The following is an 18,939-nucleotide window of genomic DNA, read 5'->3' as shown; positions in this document are numbered from 1 at the left end:
ATCTCAATTTAATTTGTTTACTAGATAAATGAGTGGAGATGTGGAGGAGACAGGATGTGAGGTTTCTGTCCAAGATAAGTACTAGATGGGAGATTTAAATTTGGGAATTATAACTCAAGAGCATAAATGAGACTGAATAAGAAAATCAAAAGGAAAGATAATATACAAAAAAGTAAATTATGGAAGCATAAAGGAAGCATATTATAAAGTAGAAGTAAGGCCAAAGTGTATGGTTTTTTTGCAAAGTGAGCAGAGATTTATGAAGAAGAGAGTGATTAATGAAATGTGGCTGATGGATAAAGTTGTAAATGAAGAACTAGCTGCAGAGTTTCTCAACACAGAGATAATTTGTAACCCAGACAAAAGATTTTTTGGTGGGCTGTTGATGTGAAAGCCTCACCAGGATGTGTTCAATAGCACATATTGGACAGGAAGGTGAGGAAGTGGAGAACAATATGAGCAATTATTTTGATGAGTTTTCTCTGTGAAGGGAGTTTTGTCCCAATGACTAATATTGTCATGGCATCTAATGAACATTCTGTTTTGAATGTGTTTTCATTTGATTCATGTCCTTCCTCATCACCTCTATAGAGCAAGAGACCTTTACACACAAAGATGTGCCACACAAAGATTTGTAGGGATTTAAGAGCTGAGAGAAAACTTTTCCTAAGTTGAGGAGCATCCTACAAGTAATAGGCCAATCTAATTTGGTCCAAAGTAGGCTATAATTAACTTATTCTTTAAAAAGATCAGTTTATAGAATTCTGAGGCTATCGTCATCTGGAATAGTTCTTATTGTTAGTCAGTTTAAGATGCTCAATGTCATTCACAGGGGAACAAACAGGTTATTTTAACAGTAGCCCATGAGTAATTTGTGAATATTTAAATATTGAACAGCAGTGCAATTTGATGCACTGTTGTATATTTTTTATGAAATAATCTGAGGTATATGATGTTTAAGGCATGTTAGAATATAAGATTGCATTTTTCAAATACTTTCAATAACCCAGACATGTAAGTCTAGCCTTTTGTAGCTCAGTGTGTTGAATTTTTATTTATAGAAACTAATTATTTTTCTTAAACTAGGTTTAAATATGTTTGCAGATATGATAAAGAGGATAAAGAGAGATAGAAATCAAGTACCTACATTATATTGCAAATTAGACAATAATCTTACTTTACACAGACCAAAGAACAACTAAATGATATCAAATACCACATTACCATGCCTCATCCTCTATGACTCTTATTGTCCTAAACCAATCACTCAATTTTTTTTCCTAAATTTCTCCTCCTTCACATCTGCACTCATGTTCCATAATTTATTACCAAGACCAAGTCACTAGGGATTATGTCGATATGAGGTAGATCAGTGTGTAGATGCAGTCTGTTTGTCCTGAGTATCATATCTCTATCTGCCCTGTGTTGTATTAGTAAGCTCTTGACATTTCTGTCTTTTTGTTGACTTCCACCAAAGGGCAAAGTAAGAATAAGATGAAGAGAGAAAGGAGAGTTCGAACTAGACCTGTAGGGCCTTGGCCCTTCTCCATAGGTTCTCTTCAAGATGGCCACCTTGTTCTATAAATGTGGCTGTTATTATGTGATGTCCTTTAGTATTCTGTTTAGTTTTTCCCAAAGACCATTTTCTTATGTATTCCTTGTTTTTTTTCATTGTGGTTACATTACTACACATCATTTTTCTATACCCTACCCACATTTCTGTTAAGCATTGATTTGCTAAAACTATATAAGATTACCCTAATTTGAGGTTAATACTTTCTTGCTCACACAACATTACTACTATAATTGGTGCTTGACTTGTCTCCAAAAGTGGGGAGAAAAGAAAGAAAAATTCACAATGAGATTCTTGGATTGTATTGTGAATATATTTGAGAAGCCAGAGACAACCTTCTTTCCTGAGCGTAGGTAATCCAAATGGCATACAGCTAATCTGTGCCAAGCAGAGCTCACAATTACTCAAATTAGTGCCTGTGGTAACATGAGATGAAGTGCAGGTGTAGAGTATTGGACGATCAAATGGGTGAAGTATTTAATCACTATGACAACTGTAGTAATTATGATTATATTTGGTTTCCCCTGACAACCCTAGAAAATGTACATAAGGAAATTCTGAAATTAGCAGCTGCAAAATACAATAAGAATGCACATGGAGAGTCCAAAGTTTCCATGGTAGCATTGAAGGAATCCTGCATCTTTCTGTAATTGTAGTTTCAGAGATGCAGGGCCATGTGAATTCTCAACATTTTCAGGTCTCTTAAGCCAAATAAATGGCATTGAAAAATAGTATTGGGAAAGAGGAAGACATTGAGATAGGAGATAGAAAAAGAACATTGTGAACCTCTCTGGCCACTAAAGGTAGACTTCCCTCTTTCTCTAGGCTGTAAATAATACACCTCTGCTTAAGAATCTTAAACTAACTGAACTCAGACAATTTGCTCACAAGCTTATGGTGCCTCCTCTTTACCATCCCTTATTGCCATATAGTCCCATAACAAATGTTAGCTCCCAGCCCAGGTGGAAATATAAGCTGTTTCAAAACATGATAGCCTGTATACCAATATAAATATAAGATGTTAAACTCTGTTGGAACTGAGCTTGAGTATAGGTACAGGAATGAATTATAGTAGAAAATGAAATACAAAACTTGCTTAGGCTGAATTTCTTTTCATGAGTGCATTTACCCTGGATTCAGAGTGTAATATGTTGATAACACACTGAACAATGGTATTCATAGCCTGCTAGATTAGCTAATTGAACCTAGGTCTTCATAGTAGCTTATGGTTAATGAGGTCAAGACTGCCTGAGCTTTCCCAGCATGTTACAAAATAAGGTTCTCAAACTTTAGCAAGCATCAGAATCACATAGATGACTTGTTAAACCAGGTTTCTGGACCCCACCCTATGAGTTTCTAATTCAGTATTATAAGGTAAACAAAACCAAAAAATATGAATTTCTAACAAGCTCCCAAATGAAGCTGTTTCTTCTGTCTAGGGACCACATTTATTAGAGATATTGCTATAAAGCCTAATTGCATGAAGTGTGCAGAGAAGCAGTGTCAACTAGAAGCAATGTCAATGTCATCAACAGGAAGGCTCCATCTATATTTACTAAAGCAGAATTTGTAATTCTAAAAAGACCCCTAGGTGATTCATATGTTAAAGTGTAGAAGCACTACTTTACAGAAGTTTGAAGGCTCAGGGTGATGGAAATGTGGAATGGGTTTCTTTTTATGTATAATCTGATAAACCATTTCCTATCATACCTTCAAGGGTGGCCAGAGGACACATACTGCAACAAGATTTAGCAAGTATTTTGGTAACGGAAGCATCCCATTTTCATGCAGAGTTCTTCAAATTTATGCTGTTCTCTGTAGATTAGGCATGGTAGTGAGGGATACTATAATGGAATGGCTATCCTGATCCCAATAGGAATAAGGAAATGACATTATATATAAAGTGATTGTAGTGACAGGGATGGGCATAATTTTTAGGCTGAACAAGAATGCCTTACTAACATTGACCTTACTACCTGTTTCTGACTACTCACTATGTCAGCAACAGAGACCAAATTTGAATCACTAAGATTGTATTGTTCCCATGGGAACCAGCTGGCTGCCCAGTGGCTTTAGACTGTCCTTTATCATGGAGGAAAAGTACATTGTCCTCATAGGGATAGATATGTTTCTGTATGGAAGCTATCTTCACAGCTTCTATCTTATTCAACATTCATGTGCTGAGAGTGTCTTTTCTGGTGCTTCTTAGCATTATATGGATGACAACATTATTTCCAATGCAAGGATTTATTTTAAGGCAAAACAATGATAAAATATACATAGCATATAGTTTATTATCGTAAATATTGTGGGTGTGACATTCAGAGCCTTCGTGTATAATCATATTGTTGAGCAACCGTTACCACTATCCATATCCATAACTCTCTCCACCTTGAAAAAAAGTCTTTACCTGTTAAACAGTAATTTTCCATTATTCCTTTGCTGAGACATTGGAAACCACTGTTTTACTTTGTTTCTCTCTGATTCTGACTACAGTATGTACCTCACATAAGAGGAACAGTACAGTATTTTCTGTGTGTGTATGTGTGTGTGTGTGTGTGTGTGTGTGTGTGTGACAAGATTATTTAACTCAGCATAACTTCATCCATGTTGTACCATAGGTCAGGGTTTCATTACTTCTCTATATGTATATATTACATTTTGCTTATCCACTTATCCTTGAGGGGATGCTTCAGTTGTTTCTGCATTTTAGCTATTGTGAATGATGCTTCTACAAAGATGAGTGTATAAATACCTCTTTAAGATTCTGAACTCAAGTATTTTGTGTGTGTGTTTATGTGTGTGTGTATATTTGTACAGAAATGAAATTGTATGTAATTCTATTTTTAATTGTTAAAGGAAGTGGCATACAATTTTCCACAATGATTTACACTTTTACTTAATTTTAGTTTTTATTTTTAAATGCCACTTGATAAAAATCGTGTAATTCATGGTGTACAACATGATTTTTTATTGAATACAAATGGTAATAGCTAAATCAAGCTAATTAACAATTGAATTACATTGAATACTTTTTGTGTGTGGTTAAAAACACTTAAAATCCATTCTCTTGGTAAGTTTCAAGTGTGTCATATGTAATTGTTGCTGTTATTGTAATGCTAAGGATGGAACCCAGTGCCTCAAAAAAACCAGACAAGTGCTCTACCATTGAGCTTCAGCCCCAGCCCCAGCCCCCTCATATATTGTTATTAACAATATTCACCATATTGTACAACAGATCTCTTGATTTTATACTTCACATCTAACTATAATTTTAGGTCACATCATTTTGTGTTCCCACTGACAGTATAAAAATTTCCAACTTTTCCACATCCTCATCCACACTTGGCATTTTCTATTTTCTATTTTCTCTTGTAATATTCATTCTAATGGGTGTGAGATGATATCTAATTGCAATTTTTATTAATTTTTTCTAATGAGTAGTAACATTCAATATCTTTTCTTGTGTTTATTAGCCATTTGTGTATCTCTTTTGGAGAATGTCTATTCAAGTGCTTTATTCATTTTTGAATCAGATTATGTTCCTTATTATTGAGTTTTAGGAATTCTCTGTATGTTTTAGAAACCGATGTCAAAATCATAGTGGTAATAACCCATATGTAGAAAGTAGACAATTATTTTCCGGTAGTTTTCTAATATTGAATTAATATTCTATAAAGTTGATAAGAATACTCACTAAATTATCTATCAATATTGGATAAAGTTGAATAACCTCTCTCTCTCCCTTAAATGCAATATATTTAGAAAACCATAAAGATTCTGCACACACACACACACACACACACACACACAAATCTCTTAGAACTAATAACTGAGTTCAGCACAGTGAAAGCATACAAAGCCAACTATTATGGTTTAGATATGAGGTATCCCCCAAAATCTCATGTGTGAAACAATACAAGAAAGTAGAGAGGTGACATTATTAGGTTATGAGAGTTTTAACTTAATCAGTGTATTAATCCCCTGATAAGAATTAACTAGGTGGTAATTGTAGACAGGTAGGAGGTGGCTGGAAGAGGTGGGTCCCTGGAGCATGCCTTTGAGATATATCTGTTTTGTTGAGTGCAGCTTTTCTTTGCTTCCTGGTTCAAAGTTCCCAGGTGTTTTCCTCTGCCACAACTTTCTAACATGATGTTCTGCCTCACCTCAGGCTCTGGGGAATGGAGTGAGCTATCTATAGACTGAGATCCCTGAAACCAAAATCTTTTCTTCATCTAATTGTTCTTGTCAAGTCTTTTGGTCACAGAGACAAAAAAAAAAGCAGATTATAGCACCAAAATATAAAAATAAGATGAAGTTCTATACACTAATAATGAACAATTGAAAAAATATGTAAACAACTCAATTTGCAAAAACATCAAAACAAATAAAATACTTACCAATTAATTTAACCAGGGAAATGAAAGACTTGCACAGTGAAGATAATAAAACATTTCTGGAAAAGTGCTCTGTGTTAGGTCCTTAAATTAGGTTCTTCAATGTATAAAAAATTTTTCACTTTCATCACTTTAGAAATCAAGTGAATAAAATAATTTCTAAAAAATATCTTGAATAAGCTTATTTAATTTGATTTTTTTAAAAGGAATTACCTGTACTATGGAAAAGGAATAAGATTTAGAAAGTTTATTTCATTTGTAAACTTCAATTAGTGAAATTCAGTTAGGTGTTTCAACTTCTATGATGAGCCTATTAGAAAACTTATCATTTGTGTTTATTATGCTTCTTAATGATCACATTTAAGCCTATCTATTTTTCTATTACAGACACTGTGAGAGAAAAATGACAAAATTTGCTGTCTTAATACTTATCCATTTTATATAAAGAAGCAAACACTGTTTAAGCACAAAATAGTTATTCAGAATGTCCTTCAGTTAATTATTTCCAGAGGCAAATTAGCTATTGCAATAAAATATGTTTTACAATGTTTTTCCAGATGACATTTATGATAGTCACAAGTCTCTCATACTTTATCATTGACCTAATTTTTTTTTTTAAAGAACATTGTCTTATTGCTTAGAGTATTTGTTTCTTTGACTAATTTTAGAGGTGAGAAATTAGATTTAATTTTAGATTTATGACCAATAAGATTCTAAAGGTACTGAAAAAGTACATTGCTTCAGTATACTGTAGAGAGTAAAATGTTTTAAGAACCTTATATACAAATTAAACATGAAATTAAAGAAAAATTGATAGGACTACATTATGTCCTATCCTGCTTCCTAGAATATAAACTTAGTGTTAGTTCAAGGAGAAACTCAAAAATCTTGAGTGTTGCAAGATATGCTCATAGATCTAACGCTAAAAGATAAATCCATCCCAATTTTTATGAAGTTAGTAAATAGTATATGATTTACTTACTTTCCCAACATTTGAGAGTCTACTATGAATCAGGGATTTCCAAGGCCCCTAGAGATAGAGCAATATGGAGGAAGATTATTTCCTGCCATGAATCACATCTTGTAGCTGTAGGTTCTATGAAGGCAACAGTGAAGGAGCATCAGAGTTGTGGACTATGAGAGATGCAACTTTATCTCAGTGGCAGACAAAGTACAGGATGAAATAGAAGGATCAGGCTCCCTGGGCTAGAGAAGTGTGTAGCTCCAGCAGAGATAACCTGGGGATAGATGAGTGACAGCAACCAATCCCTGAAACTCTCTTCCCTCTGAGTAGATAACTTACCAGTACCCTAACACCCTGAAACTAATGGAGATTTCTTGGACTCTTTCATAGGTGTAAAATAAATAAATAAATAAACAAATAAATAAATAAATAAATGCCTTCTACTGTTACATACTGGAAAATACAGTGTGATAAACAATACTGTGAGAACTCACATTTTGTTTTTTCTTTTCCTTTTCAAGCTCAAATGCTCACCCATGCCATATAGTATCATACAGCACATACTTCAAGAAGTACCAAGTATTTTCTCCAAACATAAAACAACAGGGTCTGGGGATATAGCTCAGTTGATAGAGTACTTGTCTCACATGCATAAGGCACTGATTCAATCCCCAGAACACATTAAAAAAAAAAAAAAAAACACCATCACCAACAAAAAGCTCTGACATGACATGTAAAAGTTGCTTATAGTTACTTTATAGGAACCACCATTTTTAATTCCAGATTTGGATTTGCTTTTTAATCATCAGAAAATGATTTCAGAAAACAAAATATTTAGATAATTTTTTTTTAATTTCAGAATACAAAAGCTGAATTGTCAGTTTCACTACTTAACAATCTAACTTTGGTAGAATTAAACAGGTTAAAAATACACTTTTATGTTTTATAATGTCAACCAACAAGATAAAGACTAAGTTACCAGAGAGGTTTTTAGAATATAAAGTTTCAAATCAGTCATTTAATCAAATATTTTGTAGTCTTTTTTTTTCCTTTCTCCTCTCTTTTTAATCCTTCTAACTTTTTAAAATATATAGTACATTATTTTTAGGTATCTCTAGTTACTCTACTGTGAAATAGCACACCAAAAAATTCTTGCTTCTATCTAACCATAAATTAGTACTCATTGATCAGCTTTTTCACATCTTTCTATCTATCTCCACACCCTCACACCTCTCCCCAGCCTCTGGTTACTTCCATTCTGCTCTCAATTCCTATAAGATCAACTCCTTTAGATTTCACATATGAATGAGATCATAGATACTTGCCATTCTGCACCTGGCTTATTCTCTTAACATAGTGATCTCTAGTTTCATGCATGTTGTTGTAAGTGACAGAACTCTATTAGGTTTTTATGGCTGAGTAGTATCCCCTGGTGAATAAATCACATCTCTTCCTGAACCATTCATCATATGATGAGAACTTAGTTTGTGTCTGTTTCTTTGTTATTGTGACTAGGACTGAAATAACACAGGATGCAGATGTCTCTTCAACTGCTTGATTTTTACATTCCTTCTCTGATTTCATTCTTTAGTAATCCTAAAGCAAAGTGAGGTGCTTTTATTTATTTTCTTAACATGTGTATGTGTGTGCTTGGAATGTTGCTTGTGTTTTAACTAATATTAAAAATATTTTAGTAATACAATTAAAATCAAAATTATGATTGACAGGAAGTTCAAGGTATAAATCTTGTCATTCTTGTTGTAAATGTAGGAAATTTGAAAAATAAAGAAAAGGTCCTTAAGATTCCTAAAGCTCAAGAAGTAAAATCAAGAATTAATAAATGGGATGAATTCAAATTAAAAAGCTTTTTCTGAGCCAAGGAAACAATAAAGTGAGGAGAGAGCCTACAGATTAGGAGAAAATCTTTACCACATGCACTTCTGATAAAGCATTAATCTCTAGGATATGTAAAGAACTCAAAAAACTTAACACCAAAAAAGAAAATGACCCAATCAATAAATGGGCTAAAGAACTGAACAGACACTTCACAGAAGAAGAAATGCAATTGATCCACAAATATATGAAAAACTGTTCAACATCTCTAGCAATTAGAGAAAAGCAAATCAAAACTACTCTAAAATTTCATCTCACTCCTGTCAGAATGGCAATCATCTTGTTCGAATTCAGGCAACAATAAATGTTGGTGAGGATGTGGTGAAAAAGATACACTCATACATTGCTGGTGGGACTGCAAGTTGGTGCAACCAGTACAGAAAGTGGTATGTAGATTCCTCAGAAAATTGGGAATGGAACCACCATTTGACCCAGCTATCCCACTTCTTGGTTTATACCCCAAAGGACTTAAAATCAGTGTACTATACAACAATGTTTATAGCAGCTCAATTCACAATAGTTAGACTATGGAGCCAACCTAGATATTCCACAATAGATGAATGGATAAAGAAAATGTGGTGTATATACTCAGTGGAATACTACTCAGCTTTAAAGAAAAGTGAAATTATGGCATTTTCCATAATTGGTTGGAGTTTAAGAATATCATGCTAAGCGAAATAAGCCAATCCCACAAAATCAAAGCCTGAATGTTTTCTCTAATATTCAGATGCTAATTCACAATAAGGCAGCAGGCAAGGGGGAGGTACTAGGGATGAATAGCACTACCATAGATTAGGAAGCGGGAAGTGATGGGAGGGGAGGAGATGGGATGTGGGAATAGGAAAGATAGTAGAATGAAACAGACATTATTACTGTACGTATATATGAGACTGCATGACCAATATGATCCTGCAACATGTATACTCAGAAAAATGAGAAATTATATCCCATCTATGTATATCAATGTGCATAAATGCATTCTATTGTCATGTCTAGCTAATTAAAACAAATAAAAAATTTTAAAATAAGAAAAAACACTTATATTTGTTCTGTGATTAATGTTCTATTAACTCATAAATTAAACAAATTTAATTCTTCTACTCTGTTTACTCTATGTACAATTTTTAATAATTAGACTCCTGTAAACAGTTTAAATTACAAACTCTTCAAAATTCTGAAAAGGTACACTAACATACTTAACAGACTTATTTCACTATCCCTTTTTTTTTTTTTGGTTAAAGTTATATGGAAAAGAAATTTATTTTGGCTTAGCTCTGATCCAAAGTTTGTAATATTTGACCACCACTTTCAATTTAATCAATCACATTTATCAACTTGCTAAATTAAATTTTTTAAAACTTTGAAATAGTCTGTTGTTTGTTTGTCAGTTTACTTTTTTTTTTCATTATTGCAATATTAGGGATTAAACCTAGGGCTTTGTGCATTCTAGGTAGCATAATAGGCATGTGTTCTACCTCTGAGCTACCCAGTCCTTTTTAGTTTGAGACAAGTGTCTCACTGTGTTGCCCAGGTTGGCTTCAAATTTATGGTCCTCCTTCTACAAGTTCCCAAAAAGCTGGGAATATAGGCTAGCCATTACCATGCCCAAATGAAATACTGTCTAGAAGTTAAATCAAATCCTGTATTTTAAATCACATTTCTAAAAACAACAACAACTTCCTTCAGGTGATTTTTCACTAAAGAATGTGAATTCACACTTACAAGTGAAGTTTTTCAGTGAACAGATTTTCAGTGAAAAAAAGTTGGGATCTTGCTAGAGATTTTAGTTTATTGATTCCAGAACTAAAGTAGCCAGCATTTGAAGTTTCTAATTAATTCTAATGGAGACAAAGATTAAGAGGTTGAGCCTCTTCATCCAGTAGGGTTTTTGACTTCCATATTTTGGAATCAATCAATATCATATACACATCTTAAAATAGTTCCTTCAACAATGTTTTCTTTTATTTCATCCTGAGATTTGTTTTTTGTTTGTTCGTTTGTTTTGTTTTGTTACATTACTGGCCTATTTCCAATGATGGAGGAGAATTGAGGGTCAAAAACCTTCTTAAACCACCTTTCTATAGTCATCAAGTAGGAAAAAAATGGTGAGGTCATTTTAAAATTTTTCCTCTGCATCAATTTGATGGTATGAAAATAATAAAATCTTGTGATCTTCTGAGGACATGAACCTTTGTCATTTTCATGTGCCTATGAATTGGATATGTTGTTGTTCACTTAATTGTCTAACATTATTGGTTGGTCCAGCTGATACAGTAAGCAAATACTAATAAGAATTTAGACCTCTATAATATGACCATCTTTGATATTAGGCTGTTCACTTTTGCTTTGTCTGGAAAAAAATGGCCTTTTGCTTCATGGCAAATTTTCAGTGATAGCTAAGAATAACCAGTTGTCCCTTTCTGTTTAGTGTTTTTCAGGTGCACAGTCTTATATTTTTGTCAGATTTTATGTATGTTTTGAATTTATTTTTAGTTGTAAAGAAAGTCATATTACATATAAAATACTGTGTATGATGTTTATAATTTAATGAAAAATAATTAATAATTCCTATATATGCTTTAATCTATATAAATGACCAGTGGCAGTAGGATGGAAAGTGTTATTCATTGAGTAACTATGTGGCTCTACTTAACATACATTATTTATTCCTCATAATAGCCCACATTGCTGGCTATAAGAATCTGGGAAACTTGCCCAAGATTATGTTGTGGCGCCAAGATTTTGAACATAGATCTTTGACTTTAAAGCCTGTACTAATTCTCTATTGCTACATAGCAATATTATGAAAACTTAGTTCCTTCAGTCAACATACATTTATTATCTCATAGTTTCTTCTGGTCAAGAGTTCAGGCAAAAATCTCCCGGTCTTCCTCTGAGCTTCACAAGATTATGATGAAGGTGTTGACAGGGTTGTAGCCTAATGTGAAACATGACTAAATATCCAGTTTTAAGTCATTTAGGTTGTAGGAACAGATCTGTTGAAGATTAGTTATCCTGAACCCCTGAAGGCAGCTCACAGTTCCTTGACATATGTGCCTCCCAATTTCATTGATTGCTTTGTCAAAGTCATCAAGGAAGAGAGATAGACAGACAGACAGAGACAGAGAGACAGACTCAACAACAGAGCTAAGAGCATCTCATGTAATGTAACTATGTAATCACTTAAAAAGAAACACAGACTTCCCATCATCTGTGCCATATGCTTTTGGGAAAAGAAAGCCATAAGTTCTATCATTGTCAAGGGAAGAAAATCACACATAGCATAAAGCCAGGAGTTGCACATCATATGTATATCTTAAGAGGTTGTTCACCATAAACACTTTTTGAGTTTTTTAAACTCATGACCCAGGTTTTGTGTTTAGGATTCTTTTCTCTGCACAGTGGAAGAAGGTAGTGTGGTTTTTCCATGAGACATCAGCTCAGTGTATTCACATTTTTAATTGATGATTTTCTAAGAGATGATCATCTCCCTAAGATGATCTCCATTATTATAGAGGGCTTATTATGTAGCATGTCTACCTTTAGTACTCACTATCCTCTTTTATGAGTGGGAAACTATAATGTCAGAGGTTATATCTTTATCTATATCTCTATTTATTTATTTTATTGGGATGTTAGTTCTAGGGTTAGGTCATTTGTAATTACATTGTATTATTCTTCCTTATTTTACTTTAGAATCATTTCCATGTGAATCCATTTAACTTTTGTTCAGAAAAATTATATGGGATAGTATTCTAAACAGTCAATTTGCATATCTACAGGATTTTTGTATAAGTTTCCAAAGAACTAAATGCATAACTAATAAGGTTTTTGTTTTTAAGAATATGTTTGCACCTTTCCAATGAAATAGCAAGATGTGAAGAAAAAAGATCTAAATAGGGAAGAAAGTAGAACACAATTTTATTTATGTATCTTCTTTTACTAACTAGAAAATCTTGGTCAGGTCATTTTAACTCTAGGGATGGAAAGAGGTGGAGGATTAGTTTTATATTTCTCTCTCTCTTTCTCTCTCTCTCTCTCTCTCACACACATACACAAACACATACAATAATGTTGTACAGAGATTCTAATAACTCTATGCTTTTGATTTAGTTTTCATTGGATACATTACATATAAGCAAAGAAATATAACCTCTTTACCAATATGCATAGTGTACACATTTTGCTTAATTCACATTATGAAATAGATATTAGGAACTGAATAAACATCAAGGTATTTATATCAGTTCCTAAAGGAAAAAAGAAAAAAACAAAAGTATAAGAAAATCCTCTATTTCTGAAGCTTTATACTTGGAAATTTATGAAATGCTTTATATATATATATATGATCAATTTTATCATTACGAAAAAATAAATCTAAAAATATTGTTGAGTGGGTTATGGGCATGTGATAGAGGACTCATTTTGTAGCATGTGTGAGGCTCTGGGTTTGACCCCCAGCCCATAAATAAATAAATAAATAAATAAATAAATAAAATTTTAAAAAGAATATTTCACCTAAGAAATATGAGTGAAGTTCACATTAACAAAGCCTCTCATTTTAATTTTAATTTTAAGGAAAACCATAATTTTGCAAAGCAGCATGCTTACAATATTTGTGAACTTTCATTTAAGCTATTGACTTGATGATTTATAATTTTTCACCTTTAGCAAGAATTACATGTTATTAGTATATTTCTAGCATTCAAATTATAATCCAACCAAAATGTGTGTTTATTTCCTCCATGAAAGAGGCATGATAAATCCCCTGCCAAAAGTTTTCTAAGAAATCTATTTATAATAAGTGCATGTGCATAACCACACTACACAGTTCCAGAATGATCCTGAGAAGTTTCAATAAAAACAAGGATCTAAGCATGAGAATATTCTTGTTTAAGCCTGATGACCTTTGAATCTAAATATCACTCAATACCAACTACATAATGTTCTTCTCAGATTAATCTCACTGAAAAACTACATATTACCTACATTTTCACTTTTTAAAATTTTGTTTTGTTTTGATCAAATAAGTACATTTGGAAACTTTGTTTTTGTTGGCAGGGAGTAAGAAAAAGCAATAGATGCTTTTGGTTATGTAATGTAAGTTACCTTCTTCCATGTGGCTGTAAATGGAGAAACAGTTGACAATTAATGGAATCCATATTGGCTATAGACTTTTGAATAATTAATTGTTTAGAGGATCATCTAGTGGGCTCTAGGCAGAGAAAAAAAATTAAGAATTTGGAATGAATCCAATCAATTACTTGCTCTCTCCATAGAACAGACTATTTCAGCTTCATTGAATTAGGTTAATTAGAAAGGCAATGGACCTTCCTCCCCAAAGCCACTTTCACAATATTTTTAGAGATTAAAGTGCCTGTTATTTAAAGAAGCAAATAATTTCTGCAGGAAAATACTGAGTATGAAATTATAATTTATACCACACGCACATATATTTTGTTTTATAATATACATCATATGTATATTGTGTGTTATGTGTGTATATATGTGTGTACTTGTGTATGGCAAACATACATACACACATACATGTATCCTAACAGAATCAAATACTCCTGGGATGAGTAAAAAGTATTCAGTATAAAGTTATCTTCTAGTATCAATGTGTAGTTGTTGACTATGATCCTTTCTAGCTAAAACTTAAATCTAGTTTGAGATTTGATGAAAAAATTCAAAGTTGCCTGAGATTAGAATTGAAAGAATGAAGTCACTCTCTGATATCTGCAATCTTGGATGAACTGCATGGCCATGGGCGTATAATGCAGGAAGACCTTGAAAGAGGGTTCTCTTTACAAGTATATCTAGAGGGAGTAATCCTTCCCTCCCTCCTAACTTCCAATAATAATTATTTTGGATTCAAATATTTTAAGTCCATATAAATTTTTCCTGTTTGCCACACCTAAGTGGTGACCAAACATGTTAACCATAGCTTTGTGACAGGAACAGTAGATTTGGTGTGTAAAGACTTCTGTGACTTATTTTGCTTTAGCTTTTGATATTTTTTGTTTCCCAAATGGAGTTATGAAATCAACAACAATAACCATTACTCACATTTTTAAAGTTCTTTTCTGTATCAGAGACTACAATCATCACTTTGTATGAGTTATCACTTTTAGTATTCAGCAAAATCTCACCAATTCTTTTTTGATACAAATTACCTTATATATAGTTGGTAAGTAGGAAAAGGAAGTTGGAATTATGAGGAAGCTGTATTGATTCTTAACCTATTTTCCATTAAATTTATGTTTTGACACAATCTGGAAATGCTGTTTTTCCTAATTAAAAAGACAAATTTTGCTATGTGAGAAGATCTTAAAGGGAAAAATGTGAAAATCTATTGGTGCACCTTTGTTTAGTGAAAGTAAAGTCTTCCTGATCGGCTACATGAACAAGTATCATTGATGATAGGTTAAACTCTCTAGAGAGTCTGGGAGTACAGATCACTGAGCTGCAGGTTTATTTGTCCGAAATAAAATAACAGACTAATAAAGATTAATGACATATGAAGTTTTCATTTTTTTTCTTTTTCTTTTTTAAATTTAAATTAACTTTTAAATGACTCAGAAAAATATAAAAATGTACATGTTAGTGGTAATTGCATTACCATATAATGTTTAGTACATGTATGTATTCTATAAAGTTTAAATCGGGTTAAACATATCTAATTAATAGCAAGTTATTCTCCATTATTTGAAATAGAAACACACATTTCAATAACTGTGATACATGCCTAAAATACCACTAAAACATATAACAGTGCTAACATTTTTATTGCAATTATGATTATTTTAGTTTTTGTTACTATTCTAGATATAAGAATACAGGTCCTTCCCAGGAACGTATATATGCTATTATAGTAGGGAGACCTTTTCAGTTATGGTACTGATTTCATATAATGAGAGAATTGTGGATAATCTATCGTTTTTCACATAGCTTGAAGTGAACAGCAAGGATGGATTCTAAGCATATCAATTCTAGAGTTAGCTGTCTTAACTCATGTGATATAAATACAAGTTAATTAAATTTCTTTGTCCTAATAACCAACACTTTTGTTATGATGAAAGAAAATCTCCACGTAAAGGGAGTCCAATCTTCGGTATCACCTATTCTTCAAGGCAGGTTTCTTCAAGGTCAGCACTAATTGCTTCTATTATTTATTTATTTATCTATTTCTGAGAATGTATTTATCAAATGAAAGAAAAAAAATTAAATAATTGGGTGATAAGGAAGTTAATAATAAGGTAATAAGAAGGTTAGATGAATTCAGAATTAATCTGTTTGCAAGTTATATAGATATAACTGAGGAGAGAGGAAGAGGATCCCATTAGATTTATTTTAATCCCCTTTCTATGTGGAAGGCAGGCCACAATGCCCAGCCATTACATAGCTGTTACTATTTGACAAATTGTCCCTTTATTGAGTGTAGAAAGCCTATTTGGGAGATTCTGGGCAAATGAATGACACCTGAAGGAGCATCTGTGGCTGTTCTGGTTCAAGTCCAGTATTTCCTTCTATGTACTAATTGAAGCTTTCCTCTTTATTCCAGTTCTCCAAGAATTTTTTTTTTTTATTACAGAAGTCCTACTCTATAAAATTAATTATTGTCCCGAGTCCTGTTTTTCCTCATTTCAACTCTCGTTTCAGTGGATTGCCTTATGGTCACAGAATATGCCATTTTATCCCTATAATATTAGAAACACTCAGCTGTCTTATTTGTGTTGCACTGTGTATCCTATCTGTCTTCATATTTAGACTGAAGTTAAGGCTGGGAATGTAATTTAAATATCACATGTGAGGGAATAAATAAGAGGTTTTGTTTAGAGGGAAGCTTGCAAGCAAGAGAGGAATGAAGGGACCACATTCTCCCAATATGCCTAGGTTATACTGCTGGTCAGCTACTCACCTGCACTGGGTTATAACATGAGCTGCCCAAATCTAGACATTTGGAAACCTCTGGGAAGAAACATTCCCCATCCTAGGGTGGAAGAGGGTAACAAATTTCTGGTTTACGATTAAATTCAGCTTGGATGCTACCTGTTTTTCTAATCACAGGGGTAAATAGGCAGAAGAACAGGGTTGTCTAGGCCAGTGGGTGGACACCTAGGTTAATCTTAAAATAGAAACATTGATCCTTGCATTAAGCGTGAATGATCCTGGTGTTTCTTCTTTTCTTCGACTATTGATCTAGGGCAGTATGGCATATGAAAGTCTCGAGAGATTTTTGTCAGTATGAATGGTGAGAATAAAAACAAAAATCACATAATGTTTTTCTTTTTAGCTTAGTAGCAGTAGAAACACTGCTGAGTTTCAATCATTGAAGGACATAGTGGAGTTTGGAGAGCAAGATAAATATTTAAATCTCCCTGAAATTTTCAACCATAATTAAATAAATTGTAAGTCCAGATAGAATGTTTTTGTTTCATTGCTTTAGTAGAAGTGAAGATTTGTATTACAATCTTTTCTATCTTTGTTTACAAAGGAGAGTTCAATGCCTGTGCCTTGGCGTTCCCATTTGGTATACGTGTACATTACAGAGAAGCTTGCTGCTGCTATTCTTACTCACTGAGTCAAGGCATAAAAATTAACATTAGTTGTTTTGCCTACTATGTGTTTCTTTTTTTAAAATCAGAAAATAGAGTTCCTTTTCTTTTCTTAATTACATCTGGAAGTTGACTGAATAATTTTTCAAAGATGAATTGTATAAAATATTTGCAAATATGTGTGTACTGGGGCCCTGAGCATACATTTGGACAGACTTACAGTAGGTCAGAAAATGACATCAACATCTGACTTGTACTTTGGGGTGTATTGTCTGAAGGTTATTCATTTACCAGGTAAGTCATAAGCTAGTAAGACAGGTTTCACTCAATATTTACATTTTTACATGCCAGCAAATAAAAACTAAAAGAAAAATTTCTGTCATTTAGAAAGGTATATGTGTATATGTGTGTGTGAGAGAGAGTTAGAGTTTAAATATTATTTAGGTTGGTTGATCGATTAAAAAAAAGAATGTCTTCTTATCAAATTTCTTAGAAAATTTCCCAGAAGTACAATAGACAGTTATTTTTATTTAATTACTTGGAATATCTTTCAAAGAAATTCCCTTTCTTTTTGGTAGCTATGTAACCAAATAACATTTGAACAAATTTATGCCTAAAAAAACAAGGCTCTTAGATTTTCCATCATATTCTTTAAGCCAGATTCATATTTATGGATTATCTATATATCCTTGTTTGCTATTCTAAGGCAAGGAGTTTTATAGATATTTGCGATATGGAGAGTACATTTTTATTTGCATAGCCACATGCTTTCTATAGCCATAAGTTTAATAAAATGGATCAGTTGAAAATGATTGCCATAAGCCATAGTACATTATTGTTTGGGAAAGAGATCATTGCTGGGGGTGGGGTTGTGGGTGAGGGGGATGAGATTTTAGTTACATCAATGCCATTTACATTCAACTTGTAAAATGCTTGGAATCCTTAACAAGTAGGAAAGATCAGAGACTTATTCTCTTTTCAACTCTTATTCAAGAAGTGTCTACAATTCAGCCTGCTGAAAATATAATAAGGAAGCAAGCATCAAAATGTTACCTTGGAATAGCCTGTTGTTCTACTCGAGTACCCCAGACATGTCTTCAAGAAGAATGGCCTCTATTGTGTGTCTGCACACTAGTTTTGTCTTTCACATTAAGATTTATGTTTTATGGATTTGCTTTAAGATAAAAGAAAAAGATGCCATTCTCACCCTGGGAGACACTGCTGCTGCTTTATCTCTTCTGTTCTCTTCCTCTATCTTATTTTCACGATATCTCTTTTCATATCAGAAGTCTTACTGAGTGAATTGAAGTATCAGACTGTTATTACAGGCATTTCCTTTTGTTCAGGATAAAATTTAATGATAACTCCCGTGAGAAGCGATAGACAGAGAAGAGATGAGATTCATGTTAAAAGGAAACAAGAAGTAGATGATGAAACTCACCAAGTGTTTGAATCTCTTCCTCCCATCTTCATCTCCCCACAAAATCATTTATAAATAGTATAATGAAGGTATTTTTTGCCTTTTTGACAGTAGAAAGTTTTCTATGTTAGATG

General features: G+C 33.0%; 1 protein-coding gene across 17 annotated transcripts in view; it reads left to right on the top strand.

Annotated features, from left to right (window-relative positions):
- Pcdh15 (protocadherin related 15) overlaps nucleotides 1-18,939 on the top strand; it is a 716,528-nt gene that overhangs the window by 238,857 nt on the left and 458,732 nt on the right. The window lies entirely within an intron of this gene.

The sequence above is a fragment of the Urocitellus parryii genome, chromosome 5 (genome assembly GCF_045843805.1).
Source record: "Urocitellus parryii isolate mUroPar1 chromosome 5, mUroPar1.hap1, whole genome shotgun sequence".
NCBI lineage: Eukaryota > Metazoa > Chordata > Mammalia > Rodentia > Sciuridae > Urocitellus > Urocitellus parryii.
Note: the sequence above shows the minus strand (reverse complement) of the source record. Positions and strands in the feature narration are given on the sequence as shown.